Source organism: Dermacentor albipictus, chromosome 2 (genome assembly GCF_038994185.2).
Source record: "Dermacentor albipictus isolate Rhodes 1998 colony chromosome 2, USDA_Dalb.pri_finalv2, whole genome shotgun sequence".
NCBI lineage: Eukaryota > Metazoa > Arthropoda > Arachnida > Ixodida > Ixodidae > Dermacentor > Dermacentor albipictus.
The window spans coordinates 84,555,510-84,581,496 of record NC_091822.1 but is presented as its reverse complement, the minus strand read 5'-3'; the positions used below and the strand labels follow the sequence as shown (position 1 = coordinate 84,581,496).

Below are 25,987 nucleotides of genomic sequence, written 5' to 3'. Positions count from 1 at the left end.
GCATTTGCCGGCAAATGCCAAAATCGGCAAGCCATTACTGAAAGCATACTTGGACCTTAAGTGTGGCGTATACACAAGATCAGATATGCGATAACCTGAATAAAGTTTTCATCCCTACAAGTGAACAGACGAGATGCGTAAAGGCATCGACGATGGCGCCGCGACTCACAGTAGACCAAAGGAAAGCCATCACAGAGATGGGCCGGACAATGACCCAAAGAGCTATAGCTCAAGCTACTGGGCGCCCTTTAGCCACAGTCAACAGAGTACTGCAGGCATTCCACAAAGAAGGCCAACTTAAGGATGCTGCGCGCGGCCGGCCACCAAGAGCGACGACGGAAGAAGAAGACAGGCTTGTTGTCGCAGGAGCAGCAGATGATCCGTTCCTCAGCGCCAGGGAGCTTCGTGACATGTTCGCTTTGAACGCATCCACTCAGACAATCAGGAGCAGGCTTCATGCAGCAGGTGTGAAAAGTAGAATAGCTGCGCAGAAAACACAACTGAGACAAGCGGATAGGGACACGCGCCTGGAATTCGCGTCTGTGGTGGAAGACTGGACCCCAGACAATTGGAGAGCAGACGTCTTCAGCGACGAAGCCACTTTTTGCTCGCGCTGGGACCAGCAGAAGCGGGTGTGGCGGCCAGAAAAAGCACAGTAGGACTGTAGTCTGTTTCAATATGCTCGCACGTCTGAGAATATACCCGGAGTTTTTTTTTAGGCTGTCAAATTTATATTTTAAAACCAGTGAAAGGTAGGTGAGTGCAGTCTAAGTTGTTAAACTGTACAGCACGGTGGGCATTATGTAGGCAATAGAGATGAAACACGCATAAAGAACTTAAATTAGTATATTTTATTTTCGGCTTCAGGGCGAAACAATAAATCGCAAAATTAAAGGTCGTGAATGCATAATGCGAGCTCAGTTCTTACGATTTCGGAATCGGCAATGTTTTTTGAAGTATAGAACATCAAAATCACACTTTTAAATGTTCGTTAGGTTACCTTTTCTGCATGGCACACCCACAAAATTGTATCCTTAAGCTAAGATGTGGCGAATTTTAAAACAGCGTGTGTATTTTATCATATAAAAGATGTGTGATTGATTTCGGGTATTATACTGTGCGCTGCGACGCCATATTAAAGATCTACAATGCTGGAAAGGCAGCTTAACGAGCTCGCGAACGGACATTTTGACGCTCCATATTTTGAGCCATAATGGGCTTCAATCTCCTTAATGCGTTGCACTCTCGTCGTTTCCAGTCCTTCAGTGCTACCACATCAGGTATCATTAGCTCTGATCGCAATTTGATTCCTCTAATAAAACCGGATTTCCCTACCACCATGCAGGGACGAAGAAAAATACATTTGAAATCAGCTACGATGGACTAGGACCCCTGTACCGCATTCCTGGGCGTATGACGGCAGAAGTCTACGCGGAGGTGGCAGAAACGGTCCTCTTGCCTTATGTGCTTGATGGGCCGTTTCCGGATGGGCTCTATCACTTTCAACAAGATGGAGCTTCTGTGCACTCAGCTACAGTGGCTACAAGGGGGAAGTGTGAGCAGCGCGCCGCTCGCCGTATGCGGTCCACTGAGGCCTTTGAGGAGGATCCGACAGGCGGCGCTCGACGACGTTTGCACGTCAGTCGATGGGCAAGGCGCGGTGGCATACGCTGGCGTGAGCTGTGCTGCACGTGTTTCTCTCGGCTTTGCCGGCAGTTGTGTGAGTTATTTCTTGTGCGCTGTATGTGTGGTGATGCCCAGAAAACAGAGCCACTGTTTTGTGCCTGGGTGCACTACTGGCTACAAATCGTGCAAGATGAAACTGTCGCTGTTTGGTGTACCCAAGAATGAACTGGCGTTGGCGCAGTGGCAGCGGGCTATACCGCGTGCTGACAAACAACTCGAGAAGAACTCTGCGGTGTGCGAGCTTCATTTCGACACAAGGTACATTTCAAGGTACTTTGAGCACACAGTGAATGGAGAGCTCGTCCGAATCGAAAGAAGCAGGCCTCTGTTGCTTCCTGGAGCTGTGCCCACGCTTTTCCCAAACCTACCAAAGTATTTATCGAAGCAACTGCCGCCTGACAGGAAGCGGCCCGCAAAGCCTGAACCCACAGCTCCAGCCAAGAAGAAATGTGCAGAAGACAGTGCCGTTTCTGTGAGTGTGGGCTTCGAGGAGGTTCCGTACTGCACAGCTTCGTTTCAGGACCTCACTTTACCGTCGTGTTCGTGGGGCATGCACACGTTGAACCCTTCGCCGTTGACTGTGGCTTACAGTGTGTGCAAACCAGGGAAGGATAAACGGGTCCTATATGCAAGCAAGCTGGTTGTGTTTTCACAAGAAGCGAACTGTGTGAAACAAGATGTTTTTTTAAAGGGAGTGCGCCAGTCGGGGCTGTCATCCACCGATCCTACATCTCTTTTGAAAGAGGTCGACAGCATGGAAGTCTGTGTTGGAGCCGGCACAGTCGATGAATTTCCGTTTGCGTTGGGAAGCAAGAAATTTCACTTTTTTGACGCAATCATTTCAAGCATAAAGTGTCGTGGTGTAGCGCATGACAGTAGGCCATGTGTGATGTGCAAGCATCTAAGAAAAGCTCTTTTGAACCAGCGATCAAAAAAGCGTCGTAGCCAGAATTCAGCTCCCAGACTCTCAAGGAAGAAAAAACTTCAAACGCAAACTGTTCGGCGACTCAAGGCCAAGTTGTCAGTCTACACACAAACCATCAAGGATCTTGAGAGGCAGAGTGTAGAACTGGAAGAGAGCGTCCTGGAAGACAGATTAAAAGCTCTTCCACCTAAGCAAAGGCTCGCGGTACTGCAGTGTTTTCAGGCAGCTCGTCGCAAATCACTGAGAGGGATGAAATACAACCCAGATTGGCTACTCGAGTGCATTATAATGCGCATGAAGAGTCCAAGACTCTACGAGCACGTCAGAAGAGAGGGAATACTAACACTCCCGAACAGAACCTGCTTGAAGACATATATGCGGAAGTATAAGAGCGGGTTTGGCTTCAACTCCCTTGTGCTTGCAGGGATTGGCAAGAAAACGAAGACCATGGATGAATTCAGGTGCCACGGTGGCCTGATAATAGATGAGATGAAACTGTCGGAGTGTTTCAGTGTAGTTGGAGGGGGAAAGATTGAGGGACTTGTGGACTTAGGAAAATTCACCCCCGAAAGTGAGAAACATGTGCCTTGTGATCACGGTCTAGTGGTCATGTTTCAACCTCTAAGCGGTTCTTGGCATCAAATACTTGGTGTTTTTGCCTCAAGGGGCAATGTGAAGGCAGCTCTGTTGTCGAAAATCGTCCTAGAAGCTGTGATTCTTGCCGAAAAAGCTGGCCTGAAGGTTGATTTTGTGACAGCTGATGGCGCTTCATGGAACCGCTCTATGTGGCGCATATTTGGAATATCTGGTTCCTCGAGCTGTGTGAAGTCGTCGGTTGCTCATCCTGTTGATAAAGAAAGACGTCTTTTTTTTATGTCAGATTTTCCCCACTTGATAAAATGCGTAAGGAACGGTTTCCTGAAGTGCTTCTACAAAACTCCGGATGGTGCTGCCTACATTGAGCACATCAGGGTGGCACACGAGGAAGATAAATGTGCAGTCACCCTCAAGGTCATGCCAAAAATTAGTGCATGCCACGTGAAGCCCAATAATTTTGAGAAAATGAGGGTGAACTTAGCATTCCAACTTTTCAGCTCAGAAGTCGTTCGTGGCCTTTTCTTTTACAAGAATGAAATTCAAAGGAATTGGGGTGACCCAGCAGCAACTGAGGCATTTGTCAGCACAATGGCCAAGCTAATAGAGGCGATGACAGCACGTATTCCATCCGAAGCTCTAAGACTTGGGTCCATTCAAGAGAAAAACATCAAAGATTTCATCGAGTACCTTAACAAATGGGAAAGATCCTTGGCACCTTCCAGAGTAGGTTTTTTGTCAGCAAGCACAGCTGAAGGACTGAGGGTTACCCTCCATGCAACATTAGATCTGTTAAAGTATGTCCATGACAAGCTTGGGTACAAGTACTTGCTGACAAGCCGCCTTTGTCAGGATAGCCTGGAAAAACTGTTTGGCGTCATACGTCAGTTTTCCGGCTGTAATGACCACCCCAACGCAACCCAGTTCCTCATCACTGTTAATTGCCTAAGTTTTTATAACTTAGTGAAAGCGCCGAGCAGCGGAAACTGTGAAGGAGGCACCCTGCAGTTTTTGCTGGGTGAGAAGGAAGCAGGCGGTGAAGTGGATGAACTTCTTGACAGAGGACAGATAGAAGATGCTTCACAAAGGCTCCAGAAATCTGAGCTTCTCTCTGACCATGTGTACAATGAAAAAACGAGCGACAGCCGCCTGGTGTTTTACATTGCAGGGTATGTTGCACGAAAGACCATCCTGAAAACTCACTGCAAAGACTGTTTTGATCAGCTTCTCGTGAATCCGGAGAATGCTAACAAAGAACTCTCGACATTTACCAAATTTTGTGACAAAGGTGGTCTGCTCTACCCATCCCACGAACTTTTCTCGTTTGTAGAGGCGTTAGAACTCACCTTTTCTATGTGGTTTAGCAACAACCAACTGCACTATGACAGCCTTGATCAGCTGACATGCTGTCTCAGGAAGAACAATGTCTTGATTGGCTGTGAACTTCATGGGCTGAGTATTACCAACCACATCACCAAGTTTTTCCTGCTAACACGCCTTCATTTCTACATGAAATCCCTTAACAAAGAGAGGGAATCATCGCGGGAAAAAAAGAAGCACTTGAAACTGAGGCGGGTTACCTAAGGACTGTTTGGAAGAGGTTTCACTCCCAAGTACCAGGAAATCATTTTATTTTGCCGCTACCAGAGCAGCTTAGCAAAATAAAGCTTTATTCAGAAATTTTGCGCATTTGAACATGTGGTGCTTTGTCCGAGTACAGCAGAAATCAACCCGTCGCGAAATAATCTACGCTGTTGGGCGATCCAACATGGAAACGGTAAGTCTGCTTTCTCTTGACATTCTGCTCAATTTGGAATTAACTCAGTAATATTTCCGGCTCTCTTGTACAACCAAGTGTCCAGCAGAACCGATTTCTGTAATATAGTGAGAGCCATGGAAACATGACGAAAGAAAAACTGCGTCCGCCGCGTATAAAACACGCGTTTACCAACGCTGCAGCCGAAGAATCTGACGTGTATGCGCGCTGCAGCGCCATCTGCCCCTTTCCTTCCAAAGCGCTTCGCCTGCCCGGGCGCGCTCCTCACACTTCCCCCTTGTAGCCACTGTAACTCAGCCAAGACTGTCAGAGACCTTTTTGAAAGGCTTGGCATTATGACCCTTCCATGGCCTGCAAGAAGCCCTGACCTTAACATTATAGAAAACGTGTGGGGACTGATGAAGCCTATCCAAGAAATCGGGACTCTCCAATTGCAATCCGGACAGGCTATGGGAAGCCATTGAAAATGAGTGGGGACACCTCCGCAATGACCGCGCTCTCGTCGACTCCCTCTACGAGTCACTGCCGAAGAGGATTGAGATCCTAAAGAAATCTGGGGGAGCCCCTATTCGCTATTAGTTTGTCCTCTCCATCCCCTAATAAACAGCAAACTTGTGGAAAAAATAAAAGAACGTGAAATGAGAAGCCAGCAATCTGTTTTCTTTAATGACCAAAGAAGAACAGTGAAATAAAGACAAACCCGCCGCTTACACTTACTTCGCGGCACCTTTAATACTAATTTGCCTTCCTGCAATTGCCGAAGAACGAAAACTGCCAAACCTCGATCACTGATATAAGGCTCGCGGCTAGGATGACGATGTAGTACACCGGCGCGTAAATGATGCGGTGAAATGCTCCCTGCCAGAGCTTTGATAGTGCACAAAAAGAAAGTAAAAAAAAAGAGAAGCCAGTGGCGTGCGCTCCGCCGCGTATGCGCTTTCGCAGACTGGCAGCGCACATCAGCGCTTCTGACGATTGAAGCAGAAGGTAAAGCCGCAGCAGCCTGCGAGCCCCGAAAAGACAGGCAGTGCTATCAGCTTGGCCGCGCATGCCGACACTCCGCCCGTCTCGAACCAGGCGTTATCACTAGATGTCGCGCACGTAGCTTCGAGCGGCCCAGAGCACGCAGTTCGGTCGTTCTAGACATGCATTTTGCCCTCTGTACTCCGCCGCTGAAGTGGCGGCCGCGTTCAGCTTGATTCGCCGCTGTTGCGGCGACATGGAAGGAACCGGGCTTTCGCACCTGAACAGCCTCGATAAGATCGAGGTTGGCGTCTTTCATTTCATTTGCAAGGCGAAGCAGACCAACATAAGCGATTTTTTTTCACGCAAATAAAACATTACGTTGCGTCGTGTGTGCGGAAATAGTTGTCATTCTTGAATGCGCCGATCGGTAGGTCATCGTCCGCCACAGGTAAAGTCTCTGGGCCTGTATTTTTTATATCGAATTTTTGATATATCGAATTAATTCGCGATCCCCTTCGAGTTCGATATATCCGTGTTCGACTGTATCACACATTTGATGAAGCAATTTTGCGGCTGTGATTGGCACACTGTAGAGATGAAGACTGGAGGTAGGAAGCTGAACTAGCTTAATTTGAAGAAAATGCGGCAGCTGTGCAAACACAGAATGATAAATACAATGCTATGAATTGAGAATAGAACAGAGTAGCTCAGAAAACAATTCGGAGGTTATAGTATCCTAGCTAAAATAAAAAAGTGCACACAATGCGAAGGAAACAGCAAAATCGTGTGCTTTTGTGTGCTGTATTACGGTTGCTTGTGCACCGTGATGACATGCCGATTAAAACATCTAGGATTTCACAAGCCATTTCAATGTGTCAGCTGATGTGTGCTCTGTATGTCATAGGATGTGTTATCTGCATATGTCTTAAAGGGGTGGAGACATCAAAATTTTCGTTCATGCGTTTGTTGATTCAAACGCTGCGTCATGCTTCAGGGAGCACGATACACACAGCGGGATTCATATATATCCGATAAATAATTTAATAATAGCATTATTATACCGAGCGATTTCGGTTTCGGTTTCTGGGCTCCGGGGGTTGCTATGACGTCACAGAGGAGGAAACGCAACATGGCTTGGTCACGTGGGCCACAAAAATAGTGACGTAAAAATATGCTGCGTCGTCTGCTCGCGCATACGCGTGCTCTGCCAGCAGAGGTCAACTGGCGATTCGAAGTGTATGTCGCGATTATTATAATTATTGCGAAGAGCGACAACAACGGTAAGAAAATATTGCGGCTTGTGAGAGTCGGTGATTCATCCGAAGCGCCGTAAGCTTTAGCTTCGAAGTGAACCGGAAAAGGCCTAGCCACGATATCGGCGGCGCCGAACGGTCAGAGGCGGTGAAGCTGCCGTCAGTGCACAGAGTGACCACTCCTCGGACGCTGATTGGCCGCTTCGCCATACGGCTGCCGCACAAATGGGTCCCGGGCCCGTGCTCTCTACGGCTAGGAAATCTCGCCGTTCGCGAGCAATACCGCCGTCGCACGGGGGCCCGCGAACGGCAAGCGGCGTGCGGCGAGTTTCCGTGCCGGTAACGTGGACGGGCCTTCACATTGAGAAAGGCCAAGCGAAGGAGAGACCGCTCCGAGCTGCCGAACTATGTGACTATGCGAGGAGAGAAGCGGACAACACGAACGCCGCATATCCTGGTCCCTTTCGGAGTCGGCCGGCTACTGTTTAACACTCAAACGTGCAAAGGCCCGTCGGCACGGCAACTCGCCGCACGCAGGTTTGCCATTCGCGGGCCGCCGTGCGGCGTTCGTGTTGTCCACTTCTCTCCTCCTGTGTCCGTGTCTGCACGCCTTACCCCTTCTTTGCATTAAGGATTTCTATATGCCTGTAGCTCGGTCATAGTGGAGGCTATGCTCGGTCGCTCGGCTCAGCAGGCTCCGTAATCGGCATTTCATCGCTACTCATCATACGTCACGTTTTTGTGCTGGTGTGCTATGACGTCAATATTTTCGTTCCTCCTCTGAGACGTAGTAGCTGCCGCGCCAGCGATGGGTCTCGACTACGAGAAGGAGTTTTTAATGACTTTTTGGAGCTGAATTAAAATTATTTTGAAACGTTTGCAGCGTCCGATACCTCGTTCTGGGTGTCTTTGCATACGGAAGCAGCCTACAACATGCTTTTTATAGCCTCAAAATTTGGTGTCCCAACCCCTTTAAGGCAGCACACATGACAATATTCCTTGGTGCCACATGTGTGCCTTCTCTGAATAGACTGAAAATGAAACAACTTGCATTTTACACTGTTTTCATCAATTCATTTCCTCACAAAACAGTAAAATCGTAACATAGTAGTAGCAGCAAAGAAAGAGAAACAGTAGTTTCTGCACTGAAACTGTTTTCCGTGCTTATACAGGCACCATATCTCTTATGAGCAGATTCCTAAAATTGGTGAGGAAGCAGCACACTTGAAACACGTGGTCAGCAATATAAATCATGGAAATTGGGAATGGCCGGTCAAGTACATGAAAACTTTTCATGCGTGCCATAGCCCATTCAACATGTACTCTTGCACAGGCAATGCGCCGTGTTTCATGGACTGCAGCTGGTGGCATCTGCTTTTGATGACGACGAAATGGTGGTCGGTACACAGTCACTCCAGGTGGTATGTAGGGGAAGGTGAAACTTTTGTCCACCATGACTGCATCTCTTTCTACTAACTCGACGAGCAATCAACTGCTTTCCAGGATCGTCGTGTCTGACACTGACCCACCCCAAATGCGGGAAACAAATGCTATGTATCCATCAAGGGTGCAATCAACAAGAACCTTGAATGTGTTGAAATGTTTGTGTGGTGAAAACGTTGGCCTTTGGGCACTTAGCGACGATGATTGCTGAATTCTCACTTCAGTTGCATCAAGAACCAATCTTGTGTCCGCAAAGTCACGAAATGACTTTGGCAGGTAAGGTCGCAAGGCTTCCTGAGAAGGTAGTGTAGTCAGTTTTTTTAGCTCTCGTTAGATTCACCCATGTGGTGAAGATGCGGCTAACCTGGCTTTCACATATTAGGTAGTTGCATGCTAGCTCTACACCACCAATTCCTCTTTTCAGCCTAAGCAATGTCATAAAGAACTTTTTCCAATTCACTATCTTTTCGATGGCCACGGAGGCCATTTTCGCCATTCTGGTTCGAACCCCAGTATGCCATTCCTTTAGCAAGGGGGTTTAGGTATTTCAGAAAGCTTTGGAAAACTGCAATGTTTGGAAGACCGACGTAATACATGCATTTGCTTGGATCACGCAGTATTTTTACTGTGAGAAGTCTTGAATCTACACTTTCAAGCTTGTTTTCAAGCCTTAGGTTTCTGTTCTGAAGCTGGATAGCAAGTTTCTCCGGTTCACCGAGAGTGCGCTCCGTGTGTCTCACGTTGCCACAACTGCACTGTTGACAACTGCATTCTGGCAGTGGTGCCTGCAAGGGCTTGGTATCTGCAAATGATGGCAAAAGGAAACAAGCTGTCACTTTCACTCAGGCAGCAGACGTGCTGTGATAGAACATACTGGTTGCCAGGTGACAACCAGTTTCCATAGCTTTACTGCATACGGCACAGGAATCTTAAGAGCGTCATGCCGCAGTGGCCATGTTTCGATGGAGGCAAAACGCAAGGCGCCCTTGTATTGTGCTATATCGGTGCACGTTAAAGAACCCCATGTGGTCAAAATTTCCAGAGCCCTCCACTACGCTGTCCCTCATAGCCTGAGTCAATTTGGGACGTTAAACCCTACGAAACCAATCTAATGTTGACCTATGAAAACTCATGCTCACTCCGCTCCGGTTAAAAATTAATCAAGATTCTATTACATTACGCTCCTATATACATTTATAGATTTACATACATATATACATATACTTGTTGATGATAAACACACTGTTATGTCACTGGTGGCGATGAAGCACGTTGCGCAGGTGCAATGCTAGTATCGTTGGATCCTGCGTCTGCGTCTCTCTTCAGGCCGCCGTCCCGGCATGCCCATGCAACGTGCCCGGCATGGCTTCCAAGAAGCTATGCCGGCATAACACACACGTGATGCCGTTCCTTTTTCACTATTGCTGGCTTTGATAATATTGCGCATATCAACTGCACTAATATTTCAGCGGCATCTCTGTGTGTGACAGGTTGCTCGCTCTGGATTCCGTGGAACCTGTCCATGAAATACTGACACAATGCCGAATCCCACTTAGGTCACCACATCGGTGCCATACGGACAACAAAGATGTGTCGGATGCGTCGGTAAGGCCTACATAGTGTTATTTACAACAAAAAGGATGAGACAAACACTTTCTGTATTTCTCGTCCTTCGCGCTTGTAAGGGGAAAAACACGGAAGCACATGGCAAAAGACGCTTGAAGTTAATGTAAGATCTCAAAGACAATACACCGTGGCCAGCATGTACATTGTACAACGAAATAATAATAAAGTTCTAAAAAATTAAAATAAACAATAAGCTGCTTGTTTAGTGGTGCTGGTTGTTATCTAGCTTCAAGGAGCAGAAGGAGCACACTTCATGCATTTATCCACATCTCGCTAAAGCATTGAGGCATTTACTTCCATGAGTTGTAACATTGTAACCTCTGTGCCTGTAAGGCTGAGTCGTTAGTTCTGTCTGGTTGTGTCTGGTTTGGCTGTCAATCAAATCTGTTTTGATCGAATCGCACGACCGATGCTAGCTATTCAAAATGCCATACAAGAGAAAGTACGGACGGTATCTCCAAGATCCCAGTTGTGAAGTGACACTGCGGTCGAAATATCGTTTTAAAAAAGCTGCAGAACAGGAAGACCAGGAAGATGGAATTTCCTCTGCCAATGCTCTTTATCACCATCCAGAGCAATCAGGAGAGCGGCGTGTCGGCAGAAGTGCTTGAGGCTCAAACGAACGAGTCCCCGTTGAATGAGCCGCATAACCCGGCAGTATCAATATCTGGTCAGGATGGTGTGCTTTCGGCATTGAGCCTTTCATGTCACGAGACCAACAACTCTGAGTGGCGCAACAGCGGCAAGTCAGATGACGAGTCGTCGGAATCTTCCAGCGGGGAAAGTTCATCGGGCAGAAATGATGAAAGGACAGATCAGCAGGAACAGACAAGAATGGTAAAAATCTGCTTACACATACGCAACACTCAGGTCACTCGTTTACTGTGCTTAATCCGTTTTCTTTCTGCAAGGTACTGTTTTTGTTTGCTATAGTGGACAATTCAGGGTGTCTACCAAGTTCACATTTCCAAATTCCCTGAGTTTTCCAGGTTTTCCCTGATAGGCTTTGCAAAATTCCATGAATGAAGCTGAACTCTGTTTTATGTCAAGACATGCTGACACCATGTTGCCTGATGCTGTAGTATGCATGTTGAAACAAAAAAATGACTTAATTCAGTTTGAATAGACCTTTTTCACGAAGGCTTGCCGCCAGGGCGCGCCAGCGTGCCGCAAACCGGATGTCCTCCCAAGAAACTTCCGGCGTCCTTGGCTGTTGTGTGTTTTTCTTGCGGCGGTTCACGTTTGCTGCTGCTACCGAAATGTTTTCGCCACAGTTATCATCCGCGCTTGGACAAACACAAAGAGGCCCTTGCTGTGTTGTACCTGGATGCAGCCGGCGGTCTGGCACCAACCTCCTTTCGCAAGTGCGAACATTCAGGTTTCCTAGAGAAAGCGACAGACGGGACGCGTGGATCGCTGCAGTGCGAAGGGATAAATGGGTGCCTACAAACAGCTCTCAGATTTGTTCTGCTCATTTCATTCAAGGCGAGTATTTTGTTTTTTCACTTACCACGCATATTGAAGGCAACTATGCAATCTCGCTTTGTTGTACGCCTTGCGAGGATCGTTCATGAGAACGTTGGTGCTGCGAATGTCGCGCGCAACGCTGAGCACGTTTACGCGAGCTTAGTACATCCGCTTATCACGAGCGATATCTACTAAGATTTCAGGCGATGAGAGATCATTGCTTGTCAACTAATAATGAATTGCTGAGTATTGGAAAAGCCCATTGCCATTTTGTAGTGCAGCTTGCAGCAGCGAAAAGCTAATCCGTGCGTTTTGATCGTATTTTACATCGCGCAGTGTCAAGCACTGCATGCGTACAAGCTTGCGCGACGGGGGTGCCTAATGTAGAAGGGCCATTTTGTAGTAAATGAAATAGAGCTAGGAGGAGTCTTGGCTGATTATTTTATGCTTCGAATATCTTAGTTGGTCATTTGCATTTTGCACCGGTGTCACACGGCAACTGTCGCTCGAGCCCGATCAGGATCAAAATTCTCTACTGCGATCGACACCTTTCCGCAAATTGCGCAACGAAACCAATCTGAACTTAGAGATTTGATCGTTATCAAAAGTGCGCCGCGTGATACCCGTGTTACATGCTCGAAAAATCGAGAGTCGGCTGCGAAGGTTGCAGGCACGTAAAATGTGCTCAATGCTGTCTACCTTCCGTTTTTCAATTCTTGCCGCCTTTTTGGCTCCGTTCAATACAAGCAAGCATGGTCAATTGCAAAACAAATTCTGGCAAAGTAGCTCTCTCGACTTTCATCTCTTCCTAGCTAAACTTTCAATATTGCGCTTGACCCTGAATGTTTTTAATAACTGACAATTTTATTTTCCAGGCCGGCCTTCGTCTGACCCTACCTATCCGGAACTATGTCCCTACAATATTTCCATACCATGTTCGAGGCAACACGGACCAGAAACTTCAGCGGTACCAGCGTGGCCAAAGGAGGTGCAGTGTGCTAGCGAGCAGACCTGCAGTGGGGTGCAAAGGTGCAAATATGTGTACCTACTACAAGTGGCCTTGCAACATCGTCAATTACTGACAGTAATGTCGGCCTCGAGGATTACACTAAAGATTCCTGTGAAGCTGAAACAGAGACAATGCTTACTATGGTTGATATATCTGCTCTTACTTTAGAGAATGCAGCACAGAAAGATAAGGTTGCTTGTTTAGAAGAACAGCTGGCATCTGCGAAGAAAAAGAATGCAGAGCTTGAGATGAAAAATAAGCTAGTTCCGATTCGGAAGAAAACTGGGGACATTGTTATGAAGTCTCAGAAAGCTGTGAAGTTCCACACAGGTGTCGTGTCTGCGGAAATGTTTGCTGCATTGCTTCAAATGGTTCTGTCTGTCTGGAGCCCAACAACTCAAACAACCCTGGATCCAGAGCAGCAGCTTATTTTAGTGCTTATGAGACTGCGTCTGGGACTTCTGACGGAAGATCTAGCATTTCGGTTTGGCATTTCTGTAACTTCTGTAAGCCGGATTTTTCATTCGTGGCTAGATGTCTTAGCTGAGAACTTCAAGAAGCTCTTGATTTGGCCATCTCGTAGAACACTGCAATCTAGGTGCTCTGAAGCATTCAGAGATGCTGCATTCAAGAATGTCAGGGGCATAATTGATTGCACAGAAATATTTATCGAAAGACCTACTTCTATGACAGCAAGAAGCCAGACGTATTCCAACTATAAACATCAAAACACAGTCAAGCTTCTTGTGGTGATTTCCCCATCAGGATCAATCATGTTTGTTTCTGACAGAGCTGACACAGAGCTGACACAACATAGCGGACTGCTTGTATTGGTGGAAGAAGGGGATGTGTTCCTTGTAGACAGAGGATTCAGGTGAGAAGAAATGTTTGGTGCTCGAGGTGCAAGCCTGCTGATGCCTTCATTGACAAAGAAACGAGCACAACTCCCTGGGGCTGAGGTCATCACATCAAGAAAAATTGCCAGTGTCCGCATACACGTCGAGCGATCAATTCAGAGGCTGAAATCATTTAGGCTGTTTCACATGATCCTTCCTGTGAACTTTATAAAAAGAGCTGGGGATGTAGGCTATGCCACCATTGACAAGTTGGCAGTGGCCTGGTGAATCTCCAAACACCTATCATCAACACAAACTATGAAGACCTCGCTGTATGTGAGTAACTGAAAAATAAGCTGTCTTGCTTGCCAAATATAAAGTGAAGCAGTCAGTGTTGTTCAAAGCATATATATTCAATGTTTATTGCTTTTACTACTGGGTTGCATATTGCATCCACTTTGGTACAGTGTCGCTGCAGTAGAAGAATGGCTATAATATTTTCATTATTGCATCAGCAAGTGAAATGTCTGGAGAGTGTTGTAGGCTGTGAATTTGCTAAACTCCAATGGTTTAGTTTTATGGAAAAAAGACCACTGCTCTGTTTTACCTTTCTTTTTACTGTTCTGAACTTGGTGCGCTTACATCGCTTGCGCTTGCGAACTTGGAGCTCAAGCTCCTTCAAAGAGGTGGTGGCACGCTTCCTTTCCCGTTAATTCCTCAGTACGTTGGTCCTTCCTGTTCTCATCCTCCTTCTGCCACGTGTTCACCCCCTGGATCATTTGAAGCATCCTCTTGGTCAGTTGTACAGTCAACCTCCCATTTTTCGGACTCCCTAGGGGCCGCAAGAACATCCGAAAAATCGGGCAGTCCGAAAAAAAAGGAATGCATATCTTCAACTGCCCTTAAGGGCTAAAATTGCCACAGACACGTCAGAAAAAGCTCTTAAGGCCTGCCAGTACACTTATTAGCCATATCGGTGCTCGTACTGTGACAGGAGACGGGGTGCACGCGTGTATAATTCAGGAAAACATATCGTGTCCCGTGACAATTGCCCCTTCCCAAGCTTATTATACTTCACCGTGTAACACTGATGTACCGAGGCGAAGCTAACTTTCGGACACTGTCATTACGCAACGCGCTGTAAGCTATTCGCGAGGATTACAAAGGCGGAGTCGGTGCCATTGCTGACAGCGGCGAATTTTTTCAATGAAAAAACACCGCACCGCACGGCAAGAAGCTTAATAGCGAACATAGAAGCAGCTAGACCAAACGTTGCCACGGTGGTGGCTACGGCCGCCAGTGGATCTGCGTGGTTCGAGGCGGCAAGATACAATGGCGGCAGTGGTGGCTTTGATTATTGCCATTTCAGGCCTGCAGTCAGGGCAATATACACCGACTATATGGAGTACGTGGTGGTGCCGCAAAGCCGTGCGAATTATCGGGCATGTCCGATAAATTGGGCGTCTGGAAAATCGGTCGTTATCTATTCTGGCAATACCTCGTGCCGACGACACGGCGTCAATGACGATTCGTTGCGATTCCTGTGTTACTGGAGCCAGCATTAACACGACTTTCGTTCCCTTTCAATGAAGTTACAGCTAATTTTCCCGGATAGAAGCACAAATTCCCTGAGTTTTCCAGACTATTCAAATTCCCTGAGAATTCCCGGTTTCCCAGGTTGGTAGACACCCTGCAATTTCTTTTAGGCTTTTCAAACAATGCCTTGTTTTTGAGCTATTTCTGCAATTCCCAAACACTTTCAAAACTGACAAATATTGCAGTATTAAGTTTTGCCTACATTTATTTTTGCACGATGATTTGCTGTACCCTGGTGCAATAGGCAAAGCAGAACGCGTTCTGCTAATCATGGCGCACAGCTTGCGGCATTCAGCATCAAAAGAAGCCACTGAGAGTGTGCAAAACTTGTTGAGGCACACTTGCCTAATCTTACTAGATTTCCATCAACAAAGTATGCCTTCTTTAAGAACTTTACTTGCGGTGGAACAAAGAGACAGCATTTCTAGTGTAATGAGTGCATGGGATACGTTGGCATGATCGAAGAAAATACTGTGGAAGTTGAGTGCACTCATTGAAAAGCGAAGCTCTGTTTAAAGTGTTGTTGGTGAATTTTTTTTATTTTTACGCTTTAGATTTTGAGACTCAGCTGAAACTAATGGAAGAGGCAGCACATCTGATAAGCCAATGCCACCCTTTGACATTAGTAGTGACATAAGCGAGAGCCCAGGCTATCAGAAGCTCCCACTCAGTCCAGAAGACCTCACCGTTACTTTTAATACTGATGGGGTACCTTTGTATGAAAGCTCAGGCTATGGAATGTGGCCTTTGTTGCTGCAGGTGAATCAGCTTAAGTACAAAGACCGTGTGTCACAGGTTTTGCTTGCTGGCTTGTGGTTTGGGAAAAAAAAGCCTGCTATGAACACCTTCTTCCTCCCTTTTGTGCAGACAAGGGACAAATTGGCAAGGGAAGGCATCACCTGGATAGATGGGCATGGGTCTGAAAGAACATCCAAAGTGTTTCCTGGGCCATGTGCTGTTGACAGTGTTGCTAGATGCAAGGTCATGTCTATGACTCAATTTAATGGGAAGTATGGATGTGCTTGGTGTGAAGATCCTGGAAAGGACATAGACAAAGGTAAAGGACACTGTCGTGTATACCCTACAAAGTCCTCCTGCAAAAGCCTCAGGACACATAACTTTCCTAAAGCATGCACAAAAAGCCAAAACTAGACCAAAGCAAGTGAGTTATGGTGTCAAGGGATTGAGTGTCTTGACCATGCTTGCTTACTTTAGTTTCAGTTCTGGCTTTGTTGTTGATTATACGCATGCCGTGTGCTAAGGTTTTGTGAAGGCAACAACACTGCTTTGGCTATAATCTTAAAAATGCAGAGGTTTCAGAATTCGCTGGTGCCTGGAGGCGGTCAGCACTAAGCTGATGGCAATGTCCCCAACATGGGAACTGTCGAGACTCTCACGGCCTCTTTCAGAATCAAAGCGATGGAAATCCTCAGAATGGAGAAATAGGCTCTTATTTTATTCCCCCATTATTTTGATGAGTTACATTACATCTAGAAATTTTCAAAATTGGATTAATGTTGTGTAGATGATGCACCGTATGCTTGCTCCCAAAATTTCCTTGGAAATGATCAACCTAATGAAAACTGAGATGCGAAAATTTTTGAAAAAGTATGAATTGCTTTATGGCAAAGAGAACATGTCGTACAATGCTCCTTTGCTCATTCATTTAGTTGATAGCGTTAAAGAATTGGGCCCGCTCTGGGGTTACTTGCTGTATCCTTTTTAGTCAATGAATGGAACATTAGGAAAACTTGATTCTGGCACACGATATGCAGGGCTGCAGATAATGCATAAATTCTCCATTCTTTCTTCTTTGGCAGCAGGTATCTGCAGGAAAAAGAGCAAGTTCCATTCATAAGCACTTTCTAGACTTGTTGAAGGGCTACAGATTAAGACAGAGCTGTGTGCATGTGGATGGAATATTTTTGTATGGCAGGGGACGAAAATGCAATGGTACGGTACATTTCAAGAAATTGGCTCAGGTCATTTTTCGTTTTGGACAGCAGATTTAGATAAGTCAAGGAGATGCAATTCTTTTATCAAGTTGGGCTCTCTCATTGGTTGAATATTGGACATCTCTGTTCCGTGTGAATGTAGTCAGCAAAGTTGTGTGAGCACACCCCCCAGAGCAGATGTTAGCCTTCACATTGAAATGTTTGAATCAACAGAAACTCTTTTGGCAGATCCATACAGCTTCAACAGCTTAACATTTGTACAAGTTAAACCATTTGGTAAATTTGCAACTGTAGAAGCCTCTGTGGTTACAAAGTGCATGGCTCCTACATGTAATGCAACTACTTACCTGTGCAGTTTGTGTGACACAATTGTACTGGAAGTCTCATGATTTAAATATTAAGTACTGCATTGCTTTTGGAATGACTAACAATGATGTGCATGCACCTCGTATTAACAAAGTACCAGAAAGGGATTTCAAGGATCGAATGCTTTTAGGTAGAGTAAGCTGTTTTCAACTGTGTACTTGCTCTTGCTGAATTTCGCATGGTCAGCAGTAAGGTTATGGCAAAGCTGTTCAGTCGAGTTTTATAGTGGTTTTAATGCAGTGACGGTGAAAGCCGACATTGGCAAAAACGGGTGTGTGGTATAGCATTGTCAGTATCAAATGCCAAAGAACAGCCAGCAACACAGCCTGCATTTGGGCTCTGAATTTGTTTTGAAATGCAATTATCAATCGTGTTAAAGTATGTTACCTTGCACATACCTCGCCCGAAATAATTTCCTTGTGCATATTATTTTAGTCTCTAATCCGTAATCTTAGTTTCTCACATCGTGTTTCACCAACTCAATGTTGGAGGTCAGCTAAGAGGGGCCTACATCAACGAACACCTTTTAATGTGTAAGCATTCTTGGGCTACTTCTTTCAGAAGTATGTTCGCAATGCATGACATGATGGGCTTTATTGGTATGCATGGGGTTGTGTGCGAGTAAGTAAACCCTTGTTAACTCGAACTCTCATCTCGAAATATCGGTTAAGTCGAAAGTTTTCCACACCGCGCCTTCCCCACCCATAGGTATTATGTATTTGCTCCTGTTTATCTCGAAGAATTTTTCGGGCATAATACAGATATCTCGATTGTTTCTTGAAAGAAACTGCTCATAGCTCACATGGAGCTGATTCATATATCCCCAACCTTGAACCCTCAGTGCTACTGTTTTGCATATTTGACAAATTTCATTGGAAACCTTAATTGGCTTCGCAAGTATGCCCAATTTGTGCGTGCACGCCCACTGTTCGCCACAACAGATATTCAGGAAGGCAGCAAAAAGCTGCACTGATGGAAAATGCCAAGTCACTTCTTGCAGAGAATGAAGTGCAGGATTTTGAGGAAGAAGTGACACGTCTCAGAAATGAAAACAGATCACTGAGAGCACAAAACGAAAACCTCATGAAAGAAAATAAAAAGCTGAAGAGCAGACTGGATGTGCTTGAGAATGCATTATGCAGCAAAATTTTTGAATCAAGTTTGGATTTTATGTTTCAATATTTGCATGCAGACTTAATTTGTATAGCACAAATTGTAGACAGAAGTTTTTCATCTTCTTTGCGTATATTTCATTTGTACTTATAGGGTTTCCATATATGTATGCTGTTTCTAAGAGAGTAAAATAGAACAGTATTTTAACAATATGGCAACATCATTATGTGTTCCTTAACGCGCACAGAAAGCCGCATCCCATCTATGGCACAGAATTCTACTGGAGCTATGGCAGCACCAGTAACACGGCCACAGAAACATCAAGTTGCTGCAGGGCCCGGCTTATATCCAACATAAGAAAATGAGGTGCCGCCTGGCACTTGTGCTACACCTGCAGTGGATACAGACTTGCCCCCCAGCTGCACCAGGGATGAAGAAATTTCTACTGCCATGCGGCCACTCGTCACTGCACCATTAATTTCAGCACTGGGAGACAACGTGCGCAAAATGCCTCCTACATATTTCGTGGGCATTACAGTATGGACTAACATTTCAGAATGTGCATGTGGCTTTCTTGCTGTTATCCAGATCTGGTCTGTGCACCCAGCCTTGTTTTCTTGACATATGGCAACTCAGTGTTTGACTGTCTAACTTTTTCCACACCCCTGGGTACCCCATGTGATAGGTGTACTGCACACCTTTCAATTACTGAATTGAGAAAGCTAGTTAGGCATCAAGAAAGGGTGCATTTTTGTTCCTCGAAATTATATTAAGCTCATCCAACGTAAGTTAGGGGCGTGATCATAGCAGCATGTTGGTGCAAGAATAGCTACAATGCCGCACCAGTTTCTTGAATTGCACAGCACTACTGACCTGCCAGTTTACTCATAATATAAACGCTCATTGCTGAAACTGGTAGTCTGCAGTTAGTGCTTATTTTGCTTTATTTCAGGTGCTGTGTGTGGGTGCCAAAAGCAGCACATGACCATTTGATGCAGCACCTGAATGATGGCATTTTTTGTCCTGAGGCCTGCATTCTGATTTTTTCAACTGCAGGCCTTATGGGTAACAGTGCCATGGGTGCTGCATCGAATCACACTAAACGTGAAGCCAAGCCAGCTCTCGATACATTCAAGTATGATGCACTAAAAGGTATGCTTTAATTCAATCATGTGCCTTGAGTGATGTCCAAGAAGGCACGTTTGTTTTCTTATACACAACTCAACCTTAAGTCTGTTCTTTCAAAAGTCGGCGACATGTTCCTTTGCAATTTACCTAATGTATTATTCTGATTGTAGCTGCTCAGGGCTTGTGTGTTCGAGGTTTACACCATTTCTTAACAATACTTTTTCAATTCAAAGCTTTCTTTGCCTACCTCCCAAAGCTTGGCATGGTGGTATAAATTGGCCAATTTACTGCCTGAATGACTCGGCACAAGCTGTCACTCAGTTAAAAAATTATGGGTCTGGTGGTGGGATTTGAACCTGCGTACTCCAGTGCAGCATCAGATGCCCTGTCCATTATGCCATAGATGCACACAGAACTGCAGTATAGCAACCTTACCCATTTCCCTCTTGCAATTTAGCACTTTGAAACACATGGCGCATATGCCAGATTGCCTAGCAGCAATGTATTTTTCAAATTGAAACATTGCACTGTGGTGGGTGGTGTTGGAGCAAGTGTCCCCCAAAAAAACCCACGAAGCCATGCCATAATTCGCAACCATTTTTGTGGAATTCCATTCAAGTGTGTGATAAGACTGGCTGCAGGAGGGAGGCTGTTTGGTGAAGCTTTCTTTGTGATGTATGAAGGTTTAGATGCTGTTATACGTTTGGTGTTAACACTGTTGCGTTTCTCCGCAAATGTCTGCAAGTTATGCTGTTCTGACCAAGGGTGATTGCATGCAGTGAATTCAGTGAGGGATGCATCCTGCAGAGATGTGACACAAGACCACTCTGGATTTCTTACCATGTTTAGCTGTTAGTGCTGGCTCACCAAATTTTGCTTATTGTTTTCACAGTGCGTGGGATTGGGACATTTTTTTTCATGTTAACGTGCCACATACTTGTCCCTTTAGTAGTACTTCTAAATTTTTGTTCTCACTTGCTGGCCTTTCCTACCTTGAGAAGCGGTGACGCAGTGAAGATGACCTCACAAGGAGACACAACATGCTCGGAAAGCTTGTTGCTGGAAACTGGAAAAATTTCTCACCTCATGAAGAAGAAAAAGCAATTTTGTAAATACCGTATTTACTCACATAATAGGCGTACTCGCATAATAGGCGCACCCCCAGTTTGGTCGCGGAAAATTTGATTTTTTTATTTCCGCGCGTAATAGGCGCACCCCGAACTTGGCACTGTGATCAGTACCGCATTTACACTATTGCAAGCCGACGCCTTCCTGCCCCTCCATCTCGGGTGGAAAAAAAAAAAAAAAAAAAACGCAAGCACATTTCACAACCCAAGCTTATCAACGCATTTGCTGGACTACTAGTATCATTAGTGTTGCTGCCGTCGCCATCCGTCGCAGCTGCTGAGGGCCCACAGCACATAGAACATCGCGAAAACTAGTTCTTCCATTAACTACCGACACCCCCCTCCCCGAACCGCCGCGAAGCCAGCTAGCACGACGACCTAACGCGTCCGCAGAAACAAAACAAAACAAAACAAAAAAAACGCATCAACGAGCGAAAAATCATTCTTCCATCAACTATCGATAACACCCCCCTCCTCTCCAAACCGCCGCGCGGATATAAGCTTTTCGCTACCTTTGCTTAGGCAGCTCGGAAAGCTGGGCGACTCTCGGAGGCCGGGCGACTCGACACAAGCGACAGTGCCATCGCCATCAATGCTGACACAGGCAAAGAAAAGACAAATCGCCACATCTCGCCATTTTGCAAACGGCGTGCAGTTCGTGTGGTCGCGTGTTCCGCAATGGGCAAGTACGGCAGCAACACGACTGCATTCAAACTGAAAGCTGTGCAGTATGCACTCGAGCATGGGAACCGTGCTGCAAGCAGGCATTTCAGTGTCGGAGAGACAAGCATTCGCTACTGGCGAGGTCAGCAAGAAAAACTTCAGGCCACAAAGAAGTCGCGACGGGCCTTCCGCGGTGCGAAGTCGAGAAAGTATCCGCAAGTTGAAGATCAACTAGTTCAACACATACGGGGCCTTCGACAGGACGGTTGTGCAGTGTCTCTCGACATAGTGCAGACGGAGGCGCGCAGAATTGCCCGAGCGCAGGGCATCGAAGCGAAAGACCTCAAGGCAAGCTCCGGATGGACAACGCGCTTCATGCGACGCCACGGACGGCGCCACTGAGGAGGCGCACAGCGTTGTGCCAGCGCTTGCCCTCAGCATACGAGGACAAGGTACTCAAGTTCCACCGTTTCGTCATACGGCTCCGGCAGCAACAAAACTTCATTTTGTCACAAATAGGCAATGCAGATCAGACTCCTCTCTGTTTTGACATGCTGAGGAATACAACAGTAGAGGAAAAAGGTGCACGGAGTGTGCTTATTCGAACATCTGGAGCTGAAAAACAAAGGTGTACTGTCATGTTGGCAGTGACTGCGGATGGGCGCAAACTACCGCCTTATGTTATTTTTAAGAGAAAGACGCTCCCAAAGGGAAATTTCCCTCGAGACATACACAAGAGGGTCCAAGAGAAAGGTTGGATGTCCGCGGAATTGATGGTAGACTGGGTCAAGACCGTTTGGGGCCGGCGGCCGGGCGGCCTGTTGTATCCGGCCATGCTCGTTTTAGACAGTTTTCGCGGGCACCTTGTAGAACGTGTACGAGAGAAGTTGTCAGAGGTGCATACGGATATTGCCGTGATTCTGGGAGGCCTCACTTCCGTGCTGCAACCTTTGGACGTTTCCCTAAATAAGCCTTTTAAGGACAACGTTCGAAGGCTTTACACCAATTGGATGGCTGGAGGACAGCGTCAACTAACCCCCGGTGGCAAAATTAAGAGGCCGCCTATGGAAATGCTGTGCGAATGGATCGTGGAAGCTTGGCGAGAGATATCCGATGACATCGTCAGGAAAAGCTTCAAGAAGACTGGGATCTCCAATGCACTGGATGCAAGCGAAGACGACATGCTGTGGAGCTTAGACAAGGAAGACAAGTCTCCACCCGGCGGTGATGAGAATGTTCTCTCCGACTCGGATTCGGACTCTGAATAGTCTTAATAAATTTTACGTGTGTGTTCAGTCAGCGTCTCTCGCCTGTTCATTAAAAGGTGAGCAGGTAGCTTTTATTTTCCCTTTTAAGCTGGATTTATTGGTGAATTATGAGAGAGTGGCCATATTCCTGACATATGGTAAAATTTAAAGCGCGGGAATGCAAGTTGACAAAATTTCGTAAATTTTACCCCGCGTAATAGGCGCACCCCGAACTTCGAGCCGGATTTTCTGAAAAAAAAGTGCGCCTATTATGCGAGTAAATACGGTATGTGTAAATACATGCCGACATTCAAATAGAATTAGTTCTTTTTACAGACTGGTTGCTACATTGCAGTCCTCACTGCTGTATAGCACCACTACCAATAGGCAAATACACTACTAATAGACCAATAAAACGCTAATAGACATACAAAACTAATAAGCCAATAGAGTGCCCATAGACAAGTACATTACTAATAGGCCAATACACATACAGTACTACCGTATTTAGATGATTGCAAGTCGACCACATTTTTAAAATTTCGAAGTCTGAAGTGGGGAGGTCGACTTACAATCGAAACGAAAACATGGCACCGGCAAAAAAGTGAGACCAACGGGAGCTACAACATAGTTACAATTTTCTGTTTGCCCTATGGCCCTACCCATAGCTTTTCGCTATCCCGCATGTTTGTTCACTTTTCAGAAGAGTTTTCAACATTTTTGTGAGTTTTACAGTGCACACAACACTCATGAGGGGGTGTCGATAGTTGATGGAAGCACCGCTGTTCCATTTGCAGCGGCACCCTCAGAACGGCGGCGCTAGCGGGGAGTATCGGTAGTTCAAGGAAGAGCAGACACCGCTCGCGGATTTCTCTTTGCCTGTTGCGCTTAGCAACATTCTATTTGCAACTTTCACTGACGGTGGCGCCGTCGGGCGGCGGCGGCCGGAAACAATCGAAAGATTATACTCACCGCTGGCTGCTGCCCGTTCGCGTAGCGTATTGATGTTGTCTATGCTTTTCCTTGACTTGTGGTTGATGGTTTAACGCGTTCAAGACTCCTGTGGGATCCTGAAGGACACTTAACGTGCTCAAAATGAGCAAACATAGAAGTAACCGCATTTGCTTTGTGCCGCAATGTAAAAGTTATGCGGTAAGTGATGCGAGCCTTCACTCATTCCCACCGACTGCGTCCATAAGGAAGAAATTGATTATTAAGCTGCCGATCGGCAAAGCTGTCACAGAAGCGATGAAGGTTTGCAGTGCGCACTTCATACTGGAGGTCAGTTTTTGGAATACGGCAGATGAGTGACGATTCCGAGCAATTTAAATCGTGAATAGATGTACGCACCTTCATAAAGACGCAGGCATAGCACATATGTGCAGGGAAAGAAATAATGCGCAATCTTAACCCAAATGTGTTGCAAGATGATTGATGCTTGCGGTTTTGCTACCCATGTCTTTGCGGCTACGTTGGAGCGCAAACATTCTCCGTGAAGCCTTGTACCTGCTTCAAAAGTTCCTGTTCTCGTTCATGAGTTCATTCGCGTGTCTTAGGAGCTCCCACGTGGTGGGCTTAGTGTCGCGCGAGTGGCGTCAGGGCGTGCATTGTGTGACCTGCACGCCTTCCGCGAGCTAGGACCCACTACTTGTAGTTGTATGTTCTTTTATTATGTCTCGCGCATGATTTTAATTTATTAAACTGAATGTGCGTGTTGTACATCGCCCTCCGTCTCATGCCTCTGGTTCACGGTGGATCAGGCGTGGACCTTATCGCCGGTCAGCAGTCGAACCCTCACTAAACGCACGCGGGGTGGGTTTGTTGTCGCCCCATCCCGTCCGGTCCGGAGAGTGCGAATTCCCTCACCACCAATCTTTGACAACTGGCGTCCGCGACAGGACTTGCTGACCACGATCTGCCATGAACACGAGGCATAGAGGGCAGTACAAACGCGTTCTGTCAAAAAGCAAAAAAGGGCCGAAATATGGCCGAGGAAGAGGAATGATTTGTTGCGGTCGGGAAGCAGCTGGGTCTGGAAGGGACAGCGCTTCAGGAATTTCTGCGCAAGGAACGGGCGGTGCATCGCGAGTGCCTTAAAGAACAGGAGCAGCGAAAACGCGAAGACGATGAGCGCGACAAGGCGCGGAGCGACCGGCGTCTCCTCGAAATAGAAAAGGAGCTCGAGCTACTGCGCGCAAAGAGTGATTGTGCAAGCAACAGTGGCGGCTTCGAAAGCCTGCCCAATGCAGGCCTAGTGACAGTGCAGTTCGCGGGGATCAGCCCCTAAAGACTACTGGCACCCTTTAACGACAAGTCGAACGACCTGGAAGCAAACCTGACGCGCTTTGAGCGAGTGGCCAAAGCCCACGGATGGGCGAGGGAACAATGGGCCACCGGCCTCAGTACGTGCCTGACGGGAGAAGCCCTTAGCGTGTTCGGTCGCATGCCAGCGTTGGAAGTGTTGGCTTACGACAAGCTTAAACGGGCCCTCCTACGTTGTTTTTGCCTCACAGAAGAGGGCTTCCGGAAGACATTCAGGACGGAAGTGCCCCAGGATGACGAAGCGCCCTCGCAGTTTTTTGCCCGGCTTGAGAATTACTGGGAGAGACGGGTCCACCTCTCGGAGGCCACAATGTCCTACGAGGGAATCAAAGACCTGCTCCTAGCTGAACAGTTCCTTGAAAACTGCGAGCCCGCGCTGGCGATGTTCCTGAAGGAAAAAAAGAGCCGGGACGTCCTGGATGTGCTCCAGAGGGCCGACGAATATGTGAGCGCCCGAGATACAATGAACTTCAGCAAGCGCGAAGCAAAACAAGGAGGTCAAGCCGGGGAGAACCCCGCTGCAGACCGAGGCAGGCGACAATGCCACAGTGGGACGGGGCTCCGTTGTTACCTATGCTCACGACCGGGACATGTGGCGTCACAATGTACGAGCACCAATAAGAAGCCAGAACCGTCTAACAGAGAGCAGCCGGCCGCTGGGAATGTTTTGGCCTGCCTTGAGGAGGATGGCTACCTCGAATTAAAGGATGGCCAGCACGTGCCCGTCGTAAATCTAGGCACTCCATCAGGCATGGGCGATCTGCCTGTCGTCGAGGGTCGGGTTGCCGGGCACGCCGCGAAGGTCCTCCGGGACAGTGGCTGCAACCTCATTATAGTCAGCCGGGACCTTGTCCAGCCGTCGGATATGACAGGCCGGTACCGAGCCGT

General features: G+C 46.8%; 1 protein-coding gene and 1 pseudogene across 3 annotated transcripts in view; one reads left to right on the top strand and one right to left on the bottom strand.

Annotated features, from left to right (window-relative positions):
• Positions 1-25,987, bottom strand: part of LOC139055986 (uncharacterized) — a 146,155-nt gene that overhangs the window by 39,466 nt on the left and 80,702 nt on the right. Inside the window, exon 2 of one of the 3 annotated variants that reach the window (XR_011512070.1) lies at positions 8,270-9,446. The exons of the other annotated variants lie outside the window; for them this stretch is intronic. The gene's annotated coding sequence lies outside the window, so the exon portion shown is untranslated. Of the gene's footprint in view, positions 1-8,269; positions 9,447-25,987 lie in introns of those variants that run through there. 3 annotated transcript variants of the gene reach the window in all.
• LOC139055728 (uncharacterized) lies at positions 10,805-22,798 on the top strand (annotated as a pseudogene).